Consider the following 23560-nt stretch of genomic DNA (forward strand, 5'->3'; position numbering starts at 1 on the left):
TTCCGATAGAATCCAGTTGAAAATTTGCCAGTGCAATAAAATTCAATACCCCTCAGTTCAATAATGCATTCAGACTGAGTGTTAATTACATCCATCTTTTAAAAATTCTATGAATATCGGCATCAAAGTTTTATTGGAGGTGTCCGGAGCCAATATTCTCGCCCTTACCTAAGGGTTTTATTGAGGGTCATTTGAAAAGATCGGCAAACATCAGAGCAAACCTTGAATAGATAATCCTCAGAAAATATTCCATGAAACTGCAGCTTGTTTGTTTGGACAGTTTTACCTACTCGATTGAGACATTGAGGTTCTATATTTGTATTGGTGAAATCGACCTGATGACAAACAAGTCCCTTTAAGATATTTATTTTTGAATAGTCAAATTGACGTTAACGGGAATTTATACTTTATGATACTGATTTTATTTTTGCTTATTTCTTTAAAAATAAATTGATATATTTGAGTGACATAAACGAACTTACTTCAATAAAGTGCCTACTTGAGACATCATTGTTTGATTGTACCCTCATGTTATTGTTCATCAAGTATTAAACGATTTTTTCAAAAAAATTGCAAGTTTAGCTAGTTGTTCAGTTCAATCAATTCCAAAGCCAGAAGCATAACCAAAAAAAAAACTATACCAATTTATTGAATAAATATTGAATGAAAGCTTTTATATTTAAATAATTTTTTCATTTTTAGACCTTCTATACATTCTCGTAAATAAATGATCTTGATTTCAGATCTGTTTTAATAAATTTTTCAACGTTTCGTTCCGGTCTCTATTCAATATAATCTGACATTATTCAGTTTAATAATTATTTGAATTGATAGATCATTTACCACAAGAATATTCAAATGGCATCAACTATTTTGTTCATTTAATTTACATAATATTTCAAATTCTAATACGAGGGTTGATATGTAAGTTTTGAGGTATGCCAACACCGATATGAATATGTCAAATATGACACATTATATACATTTTCCCGCGATGATTTTCTATCATTTACCGAATCTAAAATATAGTCGAAAATACAAAATTTTCTCAATTCGCTCAATTCTATTTCAATCAATAAAAAGGTACTTCTATGAATTTTTTAGATGTTTTTGTAGCAAACTGTGAACAAAATAAATTAAAATTATAAAACAGAAGTTTTTAAGCCTAGAATTAAGAATTATGAAGTCTTTAGAGGTCTACTAAGAAAAGGTAATTTTATCGTGATTCTCTGTATAGCTTTTAATTTCCTTTTATTTACTACTTTTTTTTGTTATACAAAGAATAAATGTCATTTTAATTTAAAATTAAATTAGGTTGAAAAAACTGTACATTTTAATAACCATACATCTTATTGTGGTGATTTATAACTCGAAAATGAAGATAATGGAGATAAACTAACGAATTAATCCAATATTGGTTTTTTTCTTATCACATTAGTTAAATAACTGACTCGGTGTACTTGGAGGTGGAGGTACATTAAATTACTTTGTTCCTACAAGTTACAAAACACAAACAGATGACGTTAACATTCTATTTTCGTTCTTGTATGTCGCAATTTTTTGAGCAATATTGATAATATAAAAAAATATATTTTGCGATATGTAGATTTTCCATCGAGAACTATATATTCTAATACAAAAAAATTGGTGTATCTTCGTATAATATCTAGTATTCCTAATGACTTGATGAAGGTATTATATTTGAAATTAAGCATTTTTCTTATAATATAATTCTGGAAAAACTTATTCAACAAGAGTACATGGATTTGTAAATGGAAACAGTGGCTGTGGAATTTTACCATAAAAATACTTACTCCATTAACTGTTTCTTCTACGCATCATTTGTTCGGTTGTCGAAAACTGAACAAGCAACAGCTCCGAAAAAAATCAATAAAATCCAAAGGCTGATGAGGTATAACAGGGATAATGTCAACTTGCCACACCATAGACTAAGAAACGCTGCTTTGACAGAATTCTCGAATTTATAAAGCTAGAAATCACGAATCATGGGTCAATAAAGATCTTTCGAAAGCTCTAAATGTATCTCTGTTATACAGATGGTTCGAAGCTAGCGCAAGGAGCTGAATTGGGCAATTTTTGACTAAGATATACGCAAGATCAACGAAATAATACCAATAGTGCTGTTCTTGATTGTTTTTTCTTCAAATGCGGTCGTTTTTTACAGTTTCTCCCTTTACCTAATCAAACAATGATGAATAATAATCTTCTGTTATAGTTTCACCTTGACTATCCCAACAAACGCTCTGAACTCACTTTTTTGGTAGATAACATCGTCTTTACCTTTTTTCGGAACAAGTTAGCCCTCACAATTCGCTGTGTTTCATTTCAATAATGTAGTGGTGGATTCATGGTTCATATATAGTTATAAATCAACGCAAAACTGGACTAATTTTGATTGAATTTAGGTACATGGCAAATTCTTTGTTTTTAATATTTCTCTTCTATTTTTACAACCTTAATCCAACGGACATCGTACACCATTTCGATGATATCGCTGATTGTCGCATTTTTTAGCCATCTCGAACACTCGTCACCGGTCAGGCTAATCAAAATTTTACGGTCGTAATTCATGGTGCAGAGTCGCCGTACAAAGTGTCAATCTACTCTTCATCAAAACTAACTACACCAACACTCACAATTACACTGTCTAATGCGCGTTTCGATAACCAAGTTATCGTCTTCAGAGACTGAAGGTAAACTGTTTACCTGAAGACGATAACTTGGTTATCGAAACGCGCATTAGACAGTGTAATTGTGAGTGTTGGTGTAGTTAGACAGTGTTATTGTGAATGTTTAGTGTATTCAGTACTCTTCATCAAAAACAAATATTTAACGACAGTATCATTCTCAATATTTTCCAGTTGGAGGTTCTCGAACAGAAACTAAGCGTCCAAAATGTCTCAAATTTAAATAAGAATCGCTCTACGCATGCACAAATATATTTTCTAGCTTATATTGAACATAGCAAGGTTCAGGTCGCAAACTGGTAGGAAGAAAGGCGTAATATCCTATTCAACAACAATCAGAAATTTTGTTTAGGTACATTTGATTACTTGGAAACGTTATATGTATTAGGTTTGCTGGTAAAAGGCACGTGTGCAGGATTGTTGGTGTAACATTTTGGGCGACTATTGGTAGCCGATCACCACTCACAAACAATTTTATCACATGATCCATCTCGAGTCCTTTTTCAGCAAGAGACGCTCGTTCATATACCTAAAGCTCGCCAAAAATCAATAAACGTTGAGTATATTTTTAAGTTTAAAAAGGACGTTTCCTCCTACTACAAATTTGAGGATTCTATTTATAGTGGTGTCACATGCCGTGAAGACATTAATAATTTTACGGAGGTCATGGACAGTATAAGTCATTTTATTGTACTTTTATTATTACCTTTGAACGATTTTCTTCGAAAGTATTATGTTGAAAAAGCATCATGATCACATAAAATTTCAAAAAAAATTTAGTGTCGTGAATTTTATTTAGCGATAAATCACAAAAAACGTAAAAAATAAATTCTAATGTGAAATGTCTTACTTTTAAAGGTGATAAAACCAATTATATTGATTTCGGTTCTACCTGAATCAAGTCAAGAGCTACCAACAACAAGTTGTTTTATCTTCATTTTGTTGTGTTTTTTCAATGATCAATCCACATAGTTTCCACAAATTCATTTCATTTATATTTCGCAGTTTATATTTCTAATAACCGTTCCAAGAACAGTCCAAATTATCAGGTTGGAACAAACCTTTCATATATTAATACATTCTCGAGTTATCACTTGCTGTTTACAATATTTCATGTGATCAAAAAATATTTTCCAAAATTCAAAAATAGATTTAATACAATTTGTCTGTCATTTCTATAAGAAACAATAGAAACAATCAAAATCGAAAATTCTTGTTAAAAACATTTGAAATCTCGACTATTGATAAACTTTTGTATGGGAATATCATTGGTGAGAAGTTTCAGTGTTTTAACAATACCAATAAGATATTATCGTCATCATCCGTTGTGTACTTAGAAAGAAGAAATACAATAATCGAAATCTGACGTACAGGTGTGAAAATGCACTTCCGGCCGCCTTCTTCGGTTTAAACAGAAAATATTCTTGTGGAAAGTAAAATATTTTATATTTAAAATACGAAAAATGATAAAAACAATTAATATTTCCTTTATAAAAAAAATGGTGCGTTTATTAAACTGCTACGTTTGGGATGAAGGAGCACAAATATTGAGGTCGGCATTAGTTGTTTCGGATCTGCCGAACCTGCCTCTCCTTTGCCGTAAGTGCGTTGATCAAGATGGACATTTGAACATTAATTTTGACCTTTTTTCTATTAATGTAAATTTCTGGCCGACCTTTATAATATTAAGGCAACCTTACTGCAGAAACCATCACACAAATTGAAAATGTCTCACGAAATAGTGAGAAAAACACTACTACAAAAAAAATTAGTATTATAAAATGTAAATTCTTCGACAGCTTTTTCACTACGTTTTCCATAGAATAATCGAATTTTGTAAAGTAATCCTGACTGGAATCTTTTGCTTCGCTAAAGAGTGTACGTTTATTCTTATTGGGCATGTGTGCAAGGAAAATTTTCGCTGTTCGTGATATCGATTTTGGTATTATTTGTGTATTTAAGTGAGATCTATTCCTCAATAACATTTAATTTATAAAACCAAATTGATACGTCTGGTAACATGACTTTGAAAGAAGAGCTCAATCACCAACTCGACTACAAATTTTTTAATTAAACCAATTAGGTTCCAGTTGAGAAATCACTCAAATCTCTAACTGACCCAAGATGGGATGGGATTTGGCCCTATATATAGGTAGGTTCTTCCACGATATCAATGGTATAAATACAATGTAGACATGTACAAGTTTTTTTATTCTTTGAAGAAGACGGGTGTTCGCACTTCACCACTTTTTACATTGATTCTAATGTCTTTTTGGTATTTTATTGAGTATTTTTTTAAACAGAAATCAATAAGTTACTTTGGAACATTTATTTATAATATTTACAAAATTTATTACAAAATATATTTATAAATATATATAATGTAAATAACTTTGATTTGAGTGACAAAATATAATACTAAAGATACATTTTGTAGTTGCAATTGGTCTTTATAAAAACAGTTTTTCATTTTGCGGTTGGGTTTTTCCTCGCGGGGCTCCGTCGGTAAATAATTTCTATAATTTTTTTGGTGGTAAAGTCCAATTAGACTAATTATTTATTTTAAAATTGAGTTGTCCCACTAGTGATCAACGTAGGTCATAATAGAGAAAAAACCAAACATGATTGACTTTTTCTTCATTTGGAATGACATTTTCTCAGTATCCTAATTGTGGTTACTGTGTAGGGCAGATACAACTTACACCAAATAAAGGTCCGGATGTATACAAGCGGTAATCCCATACGAATATCTACTCGGAAACAAGATGATGTCCCACCACATTAAATTCTTCAAGCAGCGGCTAAATGATGAAATTTCTGGCAGATGGATTAGTCGAAGAGGATTATTAAAGATAGCTCCACTGACTTCTACCTATAGAGGCATGTAAAATCTATTGTTTATACATGGCTTCGAGATTTGGGAAATTTTAAAAGAAGTTCTAGCAGTCGAGAGCTTCAGACAGAAGTTTTTCTAAATCTTAGAGCTAGAGAGCTGAAGATAATTCGAAGATTACCTTTCAATACCCCTATCCTGAAAAAATACGTAGTTCACATCATCACAGTGTACCTGCAGATACGCCAGAGACTGTTCTTGAAACATTTGATGGTTACAATCTAATCTAATAGATGTGTACTATTCCTAGACATAAAACGAATACGAATCAATGAGAATAAGATATTCCTTGACTGGTACGTGGAACCTACTAGTTCGGCGAGATATCATTAAATCAAATTATCTATACAAAGGAATGAGAATCGCAAAAATGTCATATCCAACCTACAAAAAAACGGATATCCCATCAAGCTATTGAAAAGGTTGAACTACAACACCGCTAGCAGACACAGGAAAACGAACTAAAAAGTTGGGCTCTTAGTTAGCCAACAACAGAAATACACGACCAAGTTCCTCTTAAGAGATAATTAGTAGAATGCATCAGAAAGTTGTATAATAAAGCCTAGTCATTTCCTCCCAACTAAAAATTTGTTAAACTGTAGCTATCCCAATATCTCTAGGAAACAAAATAATCAGCTGACAAAACTATAGTGTAATAAACGTCATTTGGCACCTCGAACATGAAAAAAAAATAATATTTTCAGTGATTTCCTCTCAAATAAAAATCTTATTTTTGAGTGTATATATAGATGTGAATAAATATATAAGTGAGCTGTCTATATTTCGGTGGAAAAACCGTCAGCTGATACTTTGGAAGTTATTACGTAAGAGTTTAGCGGAAGAATCTATTGCATCAGCTAATCAGGTTTTCCTCGACTCACTGCTAGCCGTTTTTTTCTATATATCACAGCAGTATATTAACAATAAATTTACAAATTTTCAGCTGGAACGAAATTACTGAATTTCTTTTTTTTTTTGTCGTGTTTGGGAGACTACTGCCGCTTATCCCACCCACCGAGCCGCAGCTGACATTCACTAGGGTTTATTACATAACTCTCTGATGCATATCACCAGTTATCTTTCGAAAGGAAATAATTAACCAAATTTTCACCCGGCTCCCGTACTATAAGTCTTCTGGGAAAAAAACTAACTTTCCATAGATACCTGCATCATCTTCCATTATTTTTTCTATCTAGTTCTAGAATGTTACTAGTCAAATTCCCATCAATAAAACAGAAAAATAAAGCTTGGTACGTAATCGAATTAACAATCAGGGTAACAAAAAATTTGTATTGTTGAGCAAAAATTATTTTTAATCCTAAACATACAAGTTTTGATTAGGCTTTTTGGAAAAATTCATTCCATATGAAAAATTCATTCCATATGAAAAATTCATTCCATATGAAAAATTCATTCCATATGAAAAATGCATTCCATATGAAAACGCACATTGAATATCATTTTCAAACACACAAACACAGGACTAATGTTAAAAAGACATTAATACAACTATATTAACATATTTGATATTAATATGGACATGTGTCGTAAATTATCAACAAAATAATATGTGAGAGACTAATAAAACTTCATCGAAATGAAAGTTAATAAATGCAATACCAACAGATATATATCCTCGAGTATAATTATTGTAGGTGTAATAATTCGTTTTTATTACAATGATTCAAAAATAAATAGATGCTTTCTTCAAGTTAATCCGATTTATTTTGTCTAGAAATAGGTGAACAATGAATGATTGTTATGAACAAGTTCGTGAAATGGGTCCTTAGGTCGGCCCTGTTCAGCAACAATGGAATTCTAAAATTCGGGGAATTCGTGCGGCGCCTTAATTTGTTTTTTATAAATAACGGACGCGCCTTTGAAGTTTTCATTATAGAAGGCGGTTTGTTACAGTATTTCTTTTAAATAATTTCTGGGAAAGTCTATTTATCTATTTATATATTTTTGTTCTAGAACTTCTTTGTAGAATATATATCCTAGAGTATAATTATTGTCGGTGTAATAATTCGTTTTTGTTACAATGATTCAAAAATAAATAGATGCTTTCTTCATGGTAATCCGTTTTATTTTGTCCAGAAATAAGTGAACAATGCATGATGGATGAAAATTAACGGAGAAATACTTTCGAAGTAAGAAAAGGTTAATAATCGGTAGTAATAACCCAAGGACATTGATAATTGTTCGAAAAAATTTTATAACAGATTTCGAAATGTTGTTGCTTGGAAACGTAATAGCTGGCATTTTAGGTTCCACATGAAGTTTCTTTCAACTCTGTACCATCTTTTCTTCTCATGTTCACAGCCCAATCCTTTGAAATAAACGCCAATTCTTCCGAAGTCCGATTTACATCTAATTGATACCTTCTATCATTTCAAAAGTCCACAAATACTTTCCACACACAATTTTAATTGTAAACGATATGTTTTGGTATGTTTGATTCTATAATTTCATTAATATTTTCGTCAGTATTAAAACCAAATGGTGACTTTATGAAATATTAAATTGAAATAAATCAGTGTCAACATGATAAAACTTATGCGATATGTATAACGTTGTACTGATTGGTTGTCTTCAGTAAGATGACTTCAAATTAATTGATTTCATTGGATTTCGACTGGAACAAAAAAGTTTCGATCAAATTTAATAAATTTTGCATAACACAACATAAATATGGTTATAACTAACAGGTGTAACCAACAAATAATTAATAATAAAATCTAGAACATTCTGACAATTATTTATCTATAAAAAGTGATAATTTGAATAGATTTAAAAGCTTAATCGATAATCAAATAGATCTTTAGGATGGCCATAAAGTGTATAACCGTCTCTTTATGGCAATCTCTCACGTATACCCTGGCTATTCTCTCGACAATGTTTTATTCTTTTTAAGGAAAATATAAATTCCTTCCGTGCGTTTGTAACCGAAAACCGATGTCATAATTACTGTTCAAATTTTGAAAATTTTGAAGCTTTCGTTAATTATTCTAAAGAAAATAATAAAATCGGTTTGATGATGGTTTGACTGGGACTTTTCAGAGATTGATTATCTAGTGAGTTTTCCATGTTTTTGATGTCATCTGTGAAACTTTTATATAATAGATGAAGATTGCGTACATCATTATATCCTAGAAACAATAATATATGTTGAATATGTTAAATAACATTTTCTACATCTGCCAAATAAACTTGATTTAGATGTTTCAAATTATTTTTTTTTCTAAAAAACAACTGGAAACCGTTAAGCGTTTTCAAACAAATAAATGTGTATTTTGGGAAACTTGTAAAATCGCTGTAATATGTTTTTCAACTTGAAAAAGGATTATGCTAAGCAATATAGTATTTTTAACGGTACAGCAATTTTTACTTATTACTACGCAAAATCCCGTGAATGCCAGTTTAATTGTTCCTTTATGGAAAATTGATGTCTTCCATTAACAATCCAAAGTAGGTGTTATATCGCAAATCTTTTTTTATTCTTATAGCTACGAAATGGGTCCTTTGGTCTGCTCTGTCCAGCTACAATGGAATTTTAAAATTCGGCGAATTTGCGCGGCGCCTATAATCTGTTTTTATTTTATTCCAGTATTTTTTTTAAATAATTTCTAAGAAAGTCTATTATTCAATTTCTTTTTGTTCTAGAACTTTGTAGAATTTTATTTAGGTATATAAACGATTTGTAAACGCAGTAAGTTAGTTTTAAAAAACTAGTCGTAGTGAAAAGAACGATTAGTGACGCGGGATCCTCAACCCCTACTTCGTCTTATACCGCCCGTTCGTGGGTTTCACAAAACGTGTGTGAGATACTATAGGTGTAGCACTAGACCCCGTGGCTCAATAGACCCCGCTCTGTCTATAGAAAAACGAAAATATATTCGATTATATAGGGACTGTAATGGTGGGTTCACACGATACAGACTTTTACCCATATATTTGGAAAGAGTGTCTCACAGTTTAAATTTCTTAGCAGACTTACATGCATACTCGGACTGTATCGTATGGACCCACCATAAAGCACTAAGGCAAACAGATATTTATTATTTTACACGAAGTAACACCTCGCATAATTATATTGATAGACAGTTTCCTAATCGACATCCAATTTCACCATTTCTGTATGAAAATTTATTGTATCGGTTTTGGAAAACAATTTAATTTTATTTAAATTCATTAATCATACACAAAATGGGAATCTTTGCACTTTTTGGAGATAATGTCAAGTTATAAATTAATTTTACCATTTGCTTTCTTAGTAAATCCTAAACAGATTTTATTATTTTGTAGTTATTTTAACTTTTAGCAATAGTATTAAAAGAATCAAGCATTATGAATCTTTAAACCACCTCGAAATCCAAAAACAATTAAACTTTTAGAAGTAAGGTTTATGTGTGACATGATCATAAATTTTCTTTATATGTCAAATGACTTAGCATAAAAATTGGGAGCTACGAATTTTATTATTCTCATTTATTTCCCATTATAATCGTCAAAACTGTTCAAAGTTAAAACTATAAAACAATGATATACTTCCAAAATATTCTTTCGAATTAAGGGGTAAGTTTTAAATGGCTTTTATTGATATTACAAGTCTCCATGGAAACCAATATACATAAAAACAGGGCTGTAAGCCTTTAAAACCCATTATTTTCTTTTTCAATAATTTTTTATAAAAAATGCGCTGTTTTGTTCGTATTTTATAATTTTATTTATTGATTAAACACTACAGAAGTATTAATGATTGTTTGAATCTCAATCAGTACTTTCAAGCTCTGGCCTCGAAACTTATATAATTTAGAGTAAACAGTCTTAAGTTGTTGCAGTACGCACTTTATAACATTAATCCAGCATCTAGTAAGTATTTAAGAAGCTCTTATATTTTCTAATAAAGATTTGTTAAGAGCTGCTAAATTTAATTTCATTACTTAAACCATTTTGAATTCCAGTATTTCATTATTTGAATTTTTTATTTGATTTTTGCAGGTTATTTAATATTTTACAAACAGGTTTACATTGTTCAAGTTGCATTCTAATTTAGGCATTTCCAATAATTCATATAAAACAAATGTTGCTGTGAGATACTCATAATTAAACAAAATTTTCAACAATTTGTTTTGCATGATTTGCATTCTATTATTTTTCCGACAGGTTCCCCAAATGGGTGAAAGATACTTCAGATGGGATAGAAAGAAAGCTGTGTATATTTGCTTCTTACTCTTAAAAGAAATATAACGTATCATCTGCAAATGTGTAGTACTATGATTCAGATTAATAAATTGTAAATTAAGAACATACGAAGAATAAAACAGCGGTCCAAGGACTGCACCCGGTGGTATCCCGTAATTATTATGTAACTTTGCGGTACATGTTTTACCCTATTCAACATATTGGCTAAGTCTCTTTAAATATGATTCTATACGGCAAAAAAACTTATCTTTAAAGCCCATATTGAACATTTTCATTAAAAGTATATCTACGTTAACTACATCAAATGCTATGCTTAAATCGACAACAACAATCTTTTTTTGAATTAAAGCTTTTGTTAGAAAAATAATCAAAAGTTGCAGAGATTGTACTATTTTTTTGTATGAAACCATACTTGAAAAAAATAAAAAAGAAGATACAGAAAGCATACCGGACACTCCAGAAACCACAACTAACGAAGTAGCTGAAATAGAAGAAAGAGATATAGAAACCGTATCAATGAAACTTAAGAGCAGAAAAAGTTCAAGCCCAGACGGTTTTATTGTGTTGTATAGATCTGAAAAAGGCGTTTGACCGAATACAACTGGAGTATTCAAACTCCCAAACTTTTTCTATATCTGCCAGCTCAGTCGTGAAACCAGCCAAAAGGCAAACATAACTAACTCACTCACAAGACAAACTCTGATTTCGTCTAGATTAAGTATAAAGTTTTTGGAAGGTTTGATTGCTTGAAGTTTATTGTTGCCGGGAAAACTTCTCAAACTTGTGAATATTAGAAATTTTGAAGTGTGACAACAGATATGTCAATTCCCAAATCTTGCCTTACATCTCTGTGAAGTGCTGGTATCAATATGGTGTTATTTCGCTGTTGATTGATTATTATAACACAACAATGGATAAAATTTGATTAAATATATTTCGAATGAGAAAAATATCTAAAATTAATACACTTTTTTGTACAAATGATGAATAAACCAACAGAAAATTATTTCTAAAGAAATTTACATATTTTAGTAACAATAATGCCATTTCAATATTTAACAATAAAAGCCTTCTGTGTTGTCTATATTGTAAGAAATTTGCTGAAGTTACCCCTATTCCAAATCTTTTCTTAAGTACCTGCGTCCCATCTATTGTAAATAATATTTATACAAATAATATTACCTACTGGTGGGATGGTCTATGTAGGTACCTGATTATTTACGACTCTGACTTTGAGATTTACTTTTACTAGTTGGTTAGTATAAAGATTTAGATACTATAAGTTAAGATTTAACATTGCATTAGTAAAAATTCGAATTATTGGATCACATTGTATGATAGTTAAATATTTAGTTCCATTGTGGCTGAAATTAGAAGCAATCCAACTGTTCTAGAGGGGTATTATCACATAAATTGTATGTGTAAAATTAGTGTGGGCGCGAAAAGCTACTACAAGCAGTTGAGGGGAAATAACCATGACAATGTAATAGCGGCAATGGAGCCCTAGGGAAACATAACCGCAAAATGTGAGGGCCGAGATACAGCCCTGACAATTATCGAACGATACAAGTGGAAAGGCACATTTCACTAGGGCCCTCGTGCCGCCAACATTTAAAGAAAAATCGTGGCATTTGGTGTTATTCGGCTGTGATGGATTATTAATGGAAATAAATTCGCTATAAATTTTCATTCTCCATCTAAACAATACCTGAAGAAGTGAAAAGTTTGAAAGATTGTAATAATCGTTATTTTAGTTAAAATTATTCTTAGGTATACGAACAGGCTTTTAAAATCGTAAACGATGAAAGAGTGAATAGAAAGTTAGTAAAAATAAATATTATGAAAAAGACAATCTCAAGGTATAAAATAAGTCTTTCATAAAACCAATAATTCATCTTTCGAAACTGTATTATTCAAAGACCAACCGATATCTGTTTTCAGAAACTGTCTTTTTCAAAATGAAGAAATACTAGAAAATTAGATTGAATCAAGGAGATGACAAGTATTCCAAGATACCCAGGTTAAAAAAATCACAAAAACTATGCCCTGGATGAATAGAGAATACTGGAAATCGATAATAATTTTCAATACCACTAAACAAAACTAAACCTCAGTATATATCAGGTGTGGTAATTATGCTCCAGGAATTTTACAAAATAAGCAAATGAAATTTCATCATCAACATTCACTCCCTTTAACCCTACACAAAGATTCCAACGTTGCTCCTACGATTCTGAAATTTATAAACACCTATTGAGGTGTGACATTGAGGACGGATTATTGAAACGCTTTTTTTCTTGCGCAAGTTCCAGCGATTTCGGGTCGTTTTCAACCACTCCAGGACGTTAACATAGAACTGCCCAATAGTTTTTTGGTTTGCAGATTCGTATATATGATCGACAATGCCGTGTATATGGTAAAAAATATTGCACTCTATCAATGGAAACACCGGCGTCGCGTTGGGAGGGTAAGGGGGGAGCCCTCTCCCCACTCGCAGTGGGCAATTGGGAAAGTTAGAAATTTTTAGGCGAATTGGGAAATTTAGGATAGGTAAGAAATTACTCGTGTAATCGTGTAACGATACACATCCACTATGTCCTTCTAGGTTTACTATTTTCTTCAATACTAATAAAAGATGTTAAACGAAAATTACATTGTGTCATGTCTAGTTTTTTCATAAATTCAATGCTTTTTTCAACTTCCTCAATAGCATACTGATTTTTTCTAAATACGGTGTAAGAAATCCATAAGAAGTAAACCATGCCCTTTATATGAATAAGTAAAATCTGTCTATTATATTTTATCAGATTTGTGCGAGATTGCTTTAGGTAGGTACTATCTTGAATATCTTCTCTGAGTTGCTTGATGAACGGATGAACCCATTGTCGATTGTGATACTTACAAGCCAGATTTATGTTTTTATACATATTTTTCGCTCTCTAATGTCTAATGCTAAAGCTAAAAACACCTTATTTCAGATAAGCCATACAATCGTCAATTTTATGTTTACACTCTTTTACAGTTTACTGTACAGTGTACGCCTATAAATATTACAAATAAAAATATATGGTTTTGAAAACATCAGCGATCTATTAAAATTGTGTCCCATTTCTGCAAGACTAGATGAAAGTGTCTTGAAAGGAGAACTAGAAATATTTTTTGACCTTTGCAGAAATGAATCGGATGGTGTAAAGTCCATACGAGCAGTTTTAAATATAGCACTTAAATTTAAAACTGTTCTGAAATCTACCACGACTATTTGCAAACTAGTATTCACTACTGGCTATTCAACAGCAACCAATGAGAAAAAATTTAGCCAACTCAATTTCGTAAAAAATGCCTACAGGACGACAATGGCCGAAGAAAGGCTAAATTTTTTGATGCTGATGAAGATGATTCTAAAGGAAATGGCTCCAAGATGGGCCAAATTAAAAGAGAGACGCCTTCATATTAAAGTTTAATTTTAATTGACCTAGTCTTATGAAAATTGGATTCTCGGGATTTTAGGCCGTCATCGTTGGTTTACTTTAGTACTCGACTGTAAACCGGGCAACAGTCAACATCTCTCTTGAAAATGCCAGGTACTGGACCAGGCGAAACGTCGAGTACTAAGTAAACCAAAGACGGCGGCCTAAAAACCCGAGAATCAAATTTTCATAAGACGATGACCGCGAAAACCTCAAACAACTGACCTAGTCTTGTATTTTAATATTTCTAAAATTATCAGACTCTTTTAATTAAACGTTATGTGAATTACCCGTTTTGTTTCAATAACTCATATTAATACAAGAATTTAATCATCTTTATGAAAGTAACATACTAGTTGGGATTTTTTTGAGTACCAGTTGGGAAAATTTACTTCTTCTATCCACCCCCCACCCCCATTAAAATGCCTTCTCGATGCCGGTGAATAGAAATTATTTAATAAGACAATTGAGAAATTTTCTAGTTTGTCTAGATTGCCTACTAATATGACATAAACACCTGAAAACCTGTATTACCTTGATACATTTTATCTACGATCTCATTTGAATCGATGTCTTACCAACTCACAGTATATCTTGTTATGAGTTTTCGGTTAGGGTATAGATTATCGAAATCATTACAAGTTTCTTGTTGAAGTATTCTCAATTCGTTCTTCCTCAGAAAAATAATCGATTGTAAATAACAATAAACACCAATATTAAGTTTTGTGGTGGCCAGCCAATTCAAAATGACGAGCCGCTGTATAGCTTGTTAAGAAATGATTTATAACACGCTAAATTTTATAAAGTTTTGTCGCTGAAATATGACATTGGAACCAAAGCCTCCTCAAGCCATTTATCTCCGTACGCGTCATAATGTTGTGGTGCCTGATTGGCTAGATTTAAACGCATCACGCGGAAGCGTTAAATGGCAGCGATTTATTGTCAGAATATTTGCATTGCAAATCCAATTTCGCTTGATCCCACTACCAGTAAAAGTGAAGCATACAATGTTGATTTGATTTTGGGTGACGGGAAGCAATTTGTTAATAAAATTACAAATCTCAAATCTAACATAAGAAATATCAAATTTTTAAAAGGCTTCTGATAAAGGATTAAATCATTGCAATGTAAGGAACATGAAGGGACACATCGAAACTGGGGAGGCTGTTCAAAAAGTAATTGGAAAATGGAAAAGTGCATGCGAAGACTGAATGACTTGAATAAGTCGATTTCTCAGAATCACAACAAACATTTAATGTCTTAAAACATTTAGGATTACGTACTGAACTTAATATAAGTACTTAAATTTCAGTAGAATACAAACAAATAAAATGAAGTAACGAGTTAATTATGATACGTAATGAATAATTTATAACCAAGTAAATAATTTGCTTTAATACTAATGTCCATTTAATTATATTAATTTATTTACATGAGAACGGTCGCGGTTAATAGTTTAAAAATTTTATATTTTTATTTTTATTTGAACTTTCACAATATATAGTATGACAGCTTAATGAATCTAGTTAATAGAATAACTCCAGAATAATTTTGTGTCTTATTTTCGGAATCAATGTTTAGCTTACGAAACTGTTATTTTGTAAACACAATTTTACAACTGAAAATTAAACCTCAAACGTCAGTACAAATTACAGACTTTTTCACGTTCTATAGATGGCGTTTACCGACAAATTACGCTTTAAACGTTACCAGCGGCTAACTTTTTCAAATTATTCACATTTTCACAATACAAGGACTTTGGTGAGAAGATTTAAACATTATATTTGATGAACTCGACGATGGCGATGAAGAAATTATCCTAGAGCAAATTTCTTTGATTTTTTCACAAGGTTAACCAAAAGTACTACTTTATTATCAGATAAGTTGCAGTTTTCACAAAATTTTTCCGCGCTAGTGACAACTGGCAGAAAAATGTCTGTTTAACTGTTGACCTGTAAAATAAAACAATCTTGTTTATTCCTGATTTAAACTAGAGCTTAAACCATAATTTAAACTTTACTTCAATCTCCAGTTTTACTTCAGATTGTAAAACTGGAGGTATTGAACAAAGAGAAGATATAGCGATTATTACAGGTAGTTGAAAAGAGTATTCTTGAATGTAGAAAAGGAACTTGAAATGTAAATGATTAAGAGAAACGAATTAATTACAATGGAACAAGTAGAATGTATTATAGGAATACTTAAAAATAGGGGAGGCTATTAGGCATGACAATATAATCATCCAGAAACTAAATAAAAACACGCAACAGTTAGTAACCAACATGTTTGATAGAATATGGATGGAAGGGAAAATATTGGTTATATATTGGAAGTTTACCTTCAATATCTGAAGATGGGAACTTGGTTATCGAAACGTGCGATTAATTAACTAGACTTTGCGTTTGCTCTTGTCGTATTTTTTTATTTGTTTAATGCTATTTTATAATTCGCAGCGGCAGCTCCTGAATAATTTGGCGTACAATTTTCTTTTTTTCCTTTAGAAAACGAAATAAAAATTTAGTACTGGGTGACCAAAACAAGTATAACAGTTACGAATGTAACTAAGGGCAAAAGTTATGAATATACTTCTGGAACTTAATGCATGAAATTCAGAAGTTAGTAGATGACGTGAAAATATTGCTATGAAAAAATTTTCTCATACGTCTCCTTGTTTCTGAGTTAATATGCTTTAAAACTGCAAAATCAGAGCTTATATTTAAGTATATTTTCTAGATATACTTTTAAATATTATGAATTTTCATTGGGACAACCTGTACAATCTAAAGATAGCAAAAATGATAAAAGGTACTCTTTGTTTTATTCGATAAAATTTATAGTAACTTTATACTTTCGCGATCCCCTCGTTTTTTGGCTCTAGAAAATCGAAAAATCCTCCGATTTCGATTTTTTTTTAATCTTCGTTATAACGGCGGTTTAACGAAAAAAATTATATGAATAAAAAAAAATGAAAATTTATATTGATTTCAGAGCTTTAAATGTTCATGAAAATGCACTCATTCACGTATAATTGTTGATAACTTTTTTTCAAATAATCAAATGAACTTTTTTCATAATATACACAAAAAAACGAACAAATTGAAAAAAAAAATTATATAAAAATGTTCATTTATCATGTTTTTACAATTAAATTAAATTAAATTAATTTCTCTTAAAATTGACCTTTTCTCACATATAATTGTTTGTACCTTTTTCATTAAGTACCTAATCAATCAAGTTATATGAACAAAAACATTCTAAAATCACTTATTGTAATCAAGTTTACAATATTGAAAGTTAACTTTGAAAAATTGAAAATTTTCACCATTAAAAAAATGGTATCTTACTAAGGTTGACTGTTGTGAGATAAGAAATGAATAAACAAACATTTTACAATTTTTTTTCTTTCCAAAATGTTCGTTTTTTTGTGTAGATCAACAAAAAAATATATAAACTGCGTTTGATGCTTTGTAAAAAAGTTATGAACGATTATATGCGAAAAAGTGCGTTTGTGATCATAAAACTATATGAAATCTCCGGGTGAGATATTTCCCATATTTTTTGTCATAAATCCGCAGTAAAAACGAATATTTAAAAAAAATTCGGAGGATATTTCGATTTTCTATAATTATTATAAATTGTAATTATTTATTGAAAATACTTACACATAAAACACAATCAAAAAAAAAATTAAAAATACTTTGTGGACCTTCTTAAAAACCGTAAAAATTGAAGTTCTACGGCTTCATTCTAACGTATACAGATTACATCTCATTAATTCTATCGCTGTCAACCATTCTATTGAAAATGAATAACCATACAGCTTCCAAGCCTTTGTTATGATGTCTTAGGTGTATCAGTGTTCTCAACATAAAAAGATATCACGACTCGTGTCTAAAAGCCGATTCATTCAATTGTATAACTTTAACATCTGTGTTGACAAGCATGTCCCAATAGCCGTAGTGGCTATGTAGGAGCCACCCACAGACCATAGATATTGTGTACCAAACCCAACACAAACCATATTTTGAGAAAAATGGAGAGCACATGGCCGAGAACCCTACAAATATTTGTCAATATTGTCGCATTAGTTACAGCGATCTCTGTAGGGGACTTGATTTTTCTAAAAAAAAAAAAAGTTTTCAATAGCTGGTGCAACTAATCGTTGCCTGTCTGCATTATTTTTTCTTTAGCGTGAAATAGCATAAATTATTACCGTAGGAGTCGTATATAATTTGTAAAATTTCAAATTATGATTTGAAAGTAATTCGAAATATATGCATTTTGATTCAATTAAAGATATCTAAAATAAGTGTTTATACATAAAGAACTTTAACGTAATAAAAATAAATAGTTAATTTTCGTTTACATAAGTATTGAATTTCCACTGCGAGTCCTAAGTACATAGTCTACCTCGAACATAATTTACATAAAACTGTAGAGTACATTTTTTTCTTAAATGTTAACACATCTCCTATGCATTCAAAATAAACCTGAATGGAGCGATAAAACAGTGTTTAATTTCAAAAAGTATATATTTCTCGCTGTCGGATGTGAAGATATATAATCCACGAACAAACACAGAGTCTCGAAGGAGAAAAAAAGAACACTCTGTGTTCTGTCTAGGTATTAGGAAAATACATAAGCTGTCAGGTGCGTGGAAATGAGTCTTATCGTTAATAAATACGCCGCCCTCTGTCATCTCACCGACACACTAATCCCTCTCTAATCAACTATCGACTCTTATCACTTTTGAATTAGATATGAAGTACTGAATATATATACCGATGTTACTTATTTACACAATTCTATAATCTGTAAATCTATAGAATAAGCTTCAACCCGGGCGGCTACATTTTTGATTTCAAATGCTTTTGGATAAATTAGTATTTTCACCTAGTACTTCCATTCATAAATATAACAACAAATTATACATAAATTGTGCTTATTCCGTATAGACCAAGGTTGATGAGTTTTGAAAAAAAAATAATAGGATGAGTTTTTAAAGGTAAATGATGGTTTATCTCTTTCCGGCAAAACTAGGCCCTATGGAAAAAAACATAGCAAAGTTGTAGGTAATGAAAAGATCCACAATTTTTGTGTTCACACTTTTTTCAAATAACCTCAAAATTTAGGTGAAAAAGTAAAAAAACTTTTTTTATTTTCATCTTTACGAAAAATGTTTCTCACAAAATTTGGTGAAAACTTTCCTTCTTTTGTCTGAAATACAATGTAATTCATTTAATTTAGAATATTTATTTTTGAACTCCTTTTTGACTTAATATCAAAAATTACACTAATTTTCAATCAAAAATTCTTCCTTCAAAATATCAGCTTTTTCTAAAAAGTCGGTGAATTTTTCGGTAATTATACACTTTCACGGTCACCTGGTTTTTTGGCTCTAGAAAATCGAAAAATGGATGGATTTCAATGATCTTGGTCTCAAAATGTTCCATTTTACGGCGGATTTATAAAAAAAATTAGTAGAAATAGCTGGAATGAAAATTTCTCATAGTTTTACTGTTTTAAATAGTAAAAAAACGGTTTTGCAAAAAATTATGGTAATTATACACTTTCGCGGTCACCTGGTTTTTTGGTTAGGTTAGGTTAGGTTAGGTTGGCTCAAGAAAATCGAAAAATGGATGGATTTTAATGATCTTGGTCTCAAAATGTTCCATTTACGGCGGATTTATAAAAAAAAAATACGAAAATTAAAAAAAATAAATATTTTTTTACAGTTTTATGACTTTAAATGCAAAAAAATGACTTTCTGCATAGAATCCTTCGTAACTGGTTCTGACGTGAAGTTCGTATATTTTTTTTCGCAATTTACATAAAAAAATGAATATTTAAAAAAAAAGGTTTTTCTACTATTTTAGGTTTAAAACTATTAAAAACCGCAAATTCAGCCACTACTTCCGTGTTTTTCATAAATTCGTCGTAAAATGGAACATTTTGAGAACAAATTTATAAAATTTATCTATTTTTCGATTTTTAATGGTCAAAAAACTATTAACATTGAAGAATATAGTACGAAACTATTCACGAAAATTGATTGTTTTTCATCGATTTCATTTTAAGTTATGAAAACTGAAAAAATCATTCTTTTTGGATTTTTTTTAAATTGTTTATTAATTTATGTAGAATACAAAAAAAATATAAGAACTTTATCTGATAATGAGATAATTTTTTGTAAAGGATTATTTTGCAAAATCGTTTTTTTTTACGATTTAAAACAGTAAAACTATGAGAAATTTTCATTCCAGCTATTTCTACTAATTTTTTTTATAAATCCGCCGTAAAATGGAACATTTTGAGACCAAGATCATTAAAATCCATCCATTTTTCGATTTTCTAGAGCCAAAAAACCAGGTGTCCGTAAAAGTGTATAATTACCAATTTTTCGTTTGCTTGAATCTCTACTTTCTGATGGCGTGGAAAAATATTACCGTCACCATGGTAAATTTTCTCAGAGAAGTCAAAAAAACTAACACGAAAAATGTGAGATTCCATGTTGCATTGATAAACATAAGTAATTAAAGTCAAAAATTTTTATAAATATATAAACATAATGATTAAGAAATCCGTTTTTACCCTTTACCCCCTTACCATTCCCGACCTCACATCGCCCGTAAATGATTTTTCCTATCATTTTTATTAAATTCTTGTCTTTTTCCAATAGGTTTCATCCTACTTTTATTTTTTTCTCTTTTTGTCATTTTTAAATGCTTCCAACCTGATCTAGTATTTTTTCTGATGGTTATATTCCGCAATTCGTGGGTTAGTGCTGATATCTTGGACATTATGAATTTATTGTCTTGGTTGTTAACCCTATAAGTAAATCGACACCTATTCAAAAGTTAAGGATATTTCTGAATTAAAAACTATATTTTCTAAATTACTTACTATAATTAAAGAAAAAGAGGTTGAGTTTTATTTTGAGGTTGGTTAGATATTGTAAATCGATTCTATGTGTCCCTAATTTTCATTTCGAGGTTGGTTAATTGCTTCCAGGAAACTGGAACTGTTGCGAGACATAAAACTGGAATACCCAAAGTAACAACCGGTACTGATTATCGTTGCCCGAGACTTGAAATCCTACATACAGAATTCTGGGAAGAAAACTTTTATGTTTTTATCTCAACAATAAAGGGAGGAATCCGTTTGTTTGAGATCCAGTCGACATCAACGTTGAAACACCAACACTGGTTTAATGAATGGAGGAACGCGAATTTCACAGATAAATTTGGTTATGGATTGTTTTCATACAGCAAACGAGAACCAATATGACTTGCATCAACACAGCATTTATACAGTTAATCAGAGTTCTGCCAATCCTGGATGACTATAGGATGGCCGAGGTGGTCGGGTTACCCAGAGTTCGGCCAAACTTGGCTGCTATGGAATGACCGGGCCATTATTGGTGTGCCAAGGCCGGGCACACCAATAATTGGGCCCAAGCTAAGCCTAATCGTTCAAGCCTGGGAGCTCCTACATGGGTTACTTTGTACACATGCCGCAACCACCTGCCTCTTTTGGCTCTGACTACATTGCGAAGTATTAAGCTCCTCATATATATTCCCTCTAACCAGCATTCATTCTTGTTATGGACCGTCCACACCACTATTTTTTCAACAATCATCTGGGTTAGTACCCAGGGTTCCCAACCATTCGGTCTAATCGACCTAATTGTCGTTTGGTATAATCGAATCTATGCTGCTTTGGATATTCCTTTTGCTCTTCCATCTTTTTGCCATCTTGTTCTAGTACGGATATAATTTTTGGATTCGTGATGTATTAAGTCATAGTAGTTTGGTATATTTTAAAAGATATCTATCGTTCCCAGATATCGTTGGTCGAGGTCTGGAACTTAGATTTTTTATTTAATGGTAGTGGAATAATTTCTGGCGAAGACAATTGAAAATAGTATATTATTTCAATATATGGATCAGTCAAATATCTTTAATGGATTAATATTTTATATATAATGCAAATTTTTTTAAAAAATTGATAAAAAAGAAAACTATTTACACTCGCTAAAAATTAGCTAGGAGATAATTATATAAAAAAAATTTGTCGCTCTTTTGTAAATATTGATATTAGATATTATCGCAAAATTTCGCCTTCTAAAAATTTCCTACCGATAAATGCTCGTTTAGATAAAATATTTGTTGACAAACAAACAAAAAATGTTACAAAGTAAGTTGTTACACACCAAAATTCTTCATTTCCAAATACGTAATTGGGTAAATTATGAAATAAGTATTTGGGTTAATTCTACCTACACCTGTTCATGTTTAGAATTGATATTTTCCGAAATTTCTATTTGTATAATAAATATTGAATACCACGTGGAAATAACAGTTCTTGTTTTATCAAAATTTCAAATAATATTACGAGCATCGTGAAGCAAAGTGAAAAAAAAGAATGTAATAAGGAAACTGACAGTATAAAGATTGATTAAAACAATTAAAGAAACATATCAAATGGTATGGGCCGATAATAAGAATAACCCAATAAAGAATAGCTAAGAAAATACTGAAAGTAGGTAAGCCAATCAAAAAGCCAAGAGGAATACTTTGAGGATGATGAAATGAGAAAATACAGAAAAGAATATAAAATAGAGTATAAAAAATATATGCCAAGAAACGAATGATATGAATAAATAGGATATGGAATGTATCAATCCAATACCTGGAGCCCCATGAATATGAAACAAAAACAAAACTTGTCTGTCAGTCACAAATAGTTTGTAAAGTGGAATTTTCCTAATACCGAGAAAATGCATATCGTTTAATATGTATATGAATAGATTAAGGATTTTTTTAAACGTCAATACGTTGTGTGGTTACTAAATAACAACACTGACGCAATGAAATAAATTTGTTTTGAATTCACATATATTCACTTATTAATAACTCTTTTTGCAAATGATCTAATTTGATTCAAATTGAGCTGATGTCATCATTTCACCTATTTTCACTTTGCTAAGGCATGTCAAACTGGTAAATATTCCAATTTATCTGGTTTAAGTAAAATTGATCTGGGCTTTCTTGCAGAAGGAATGATTATCAGCTTAAATTTATACTCCTCCTCTATTCCTTAGAACCATTGTTTTAAACTTTACTGGAAGATTTTTTTGCCAACTTCAGCAGCCATAGCTTAAATGGACTCAAATCATTTTCCTTTTGATGTAACTTTCAACTTAGAAAATACATCTAAATCGCAGGTCGCAAGAACTCGAGAATTAAGCGGATGGTACTCAAAGCATTGTCTTGAAGGAGGATCCG

General features: G+C 31.0%; 1 protein-coding gene across 1 annotated transcript in view; it reads left to right on the plus strand.

Annotated features, from left to right (window-relative positions):
* Positions 1–23560, plus strand: part of LOC130444114 (homeobox protein CHOX-CAD) — a 46378-nt gene that overhangs the window by 15769 nt on the left and 7049 nt on the right. The gene's annotated exons all lie outside the window — the stretch shown is intronic.

The sequence above is a fragment of the Diorhabda sublineata genome, chromosome 5 (assembly GCF_026230105.1).
Source record: "Diorhabda sublineata isolate icDioSubl1.1 chromosome 5, icDioSubl1.1, whole genome shotgun sequence".
Taxonomy (NCBI): domain Eukaryota; kingdom Metazoa; phylum Arthropoda; class Insecta; order Coleoptera; family Chrysomelidae; genus Diorhabda; species Diorhabda sublineata.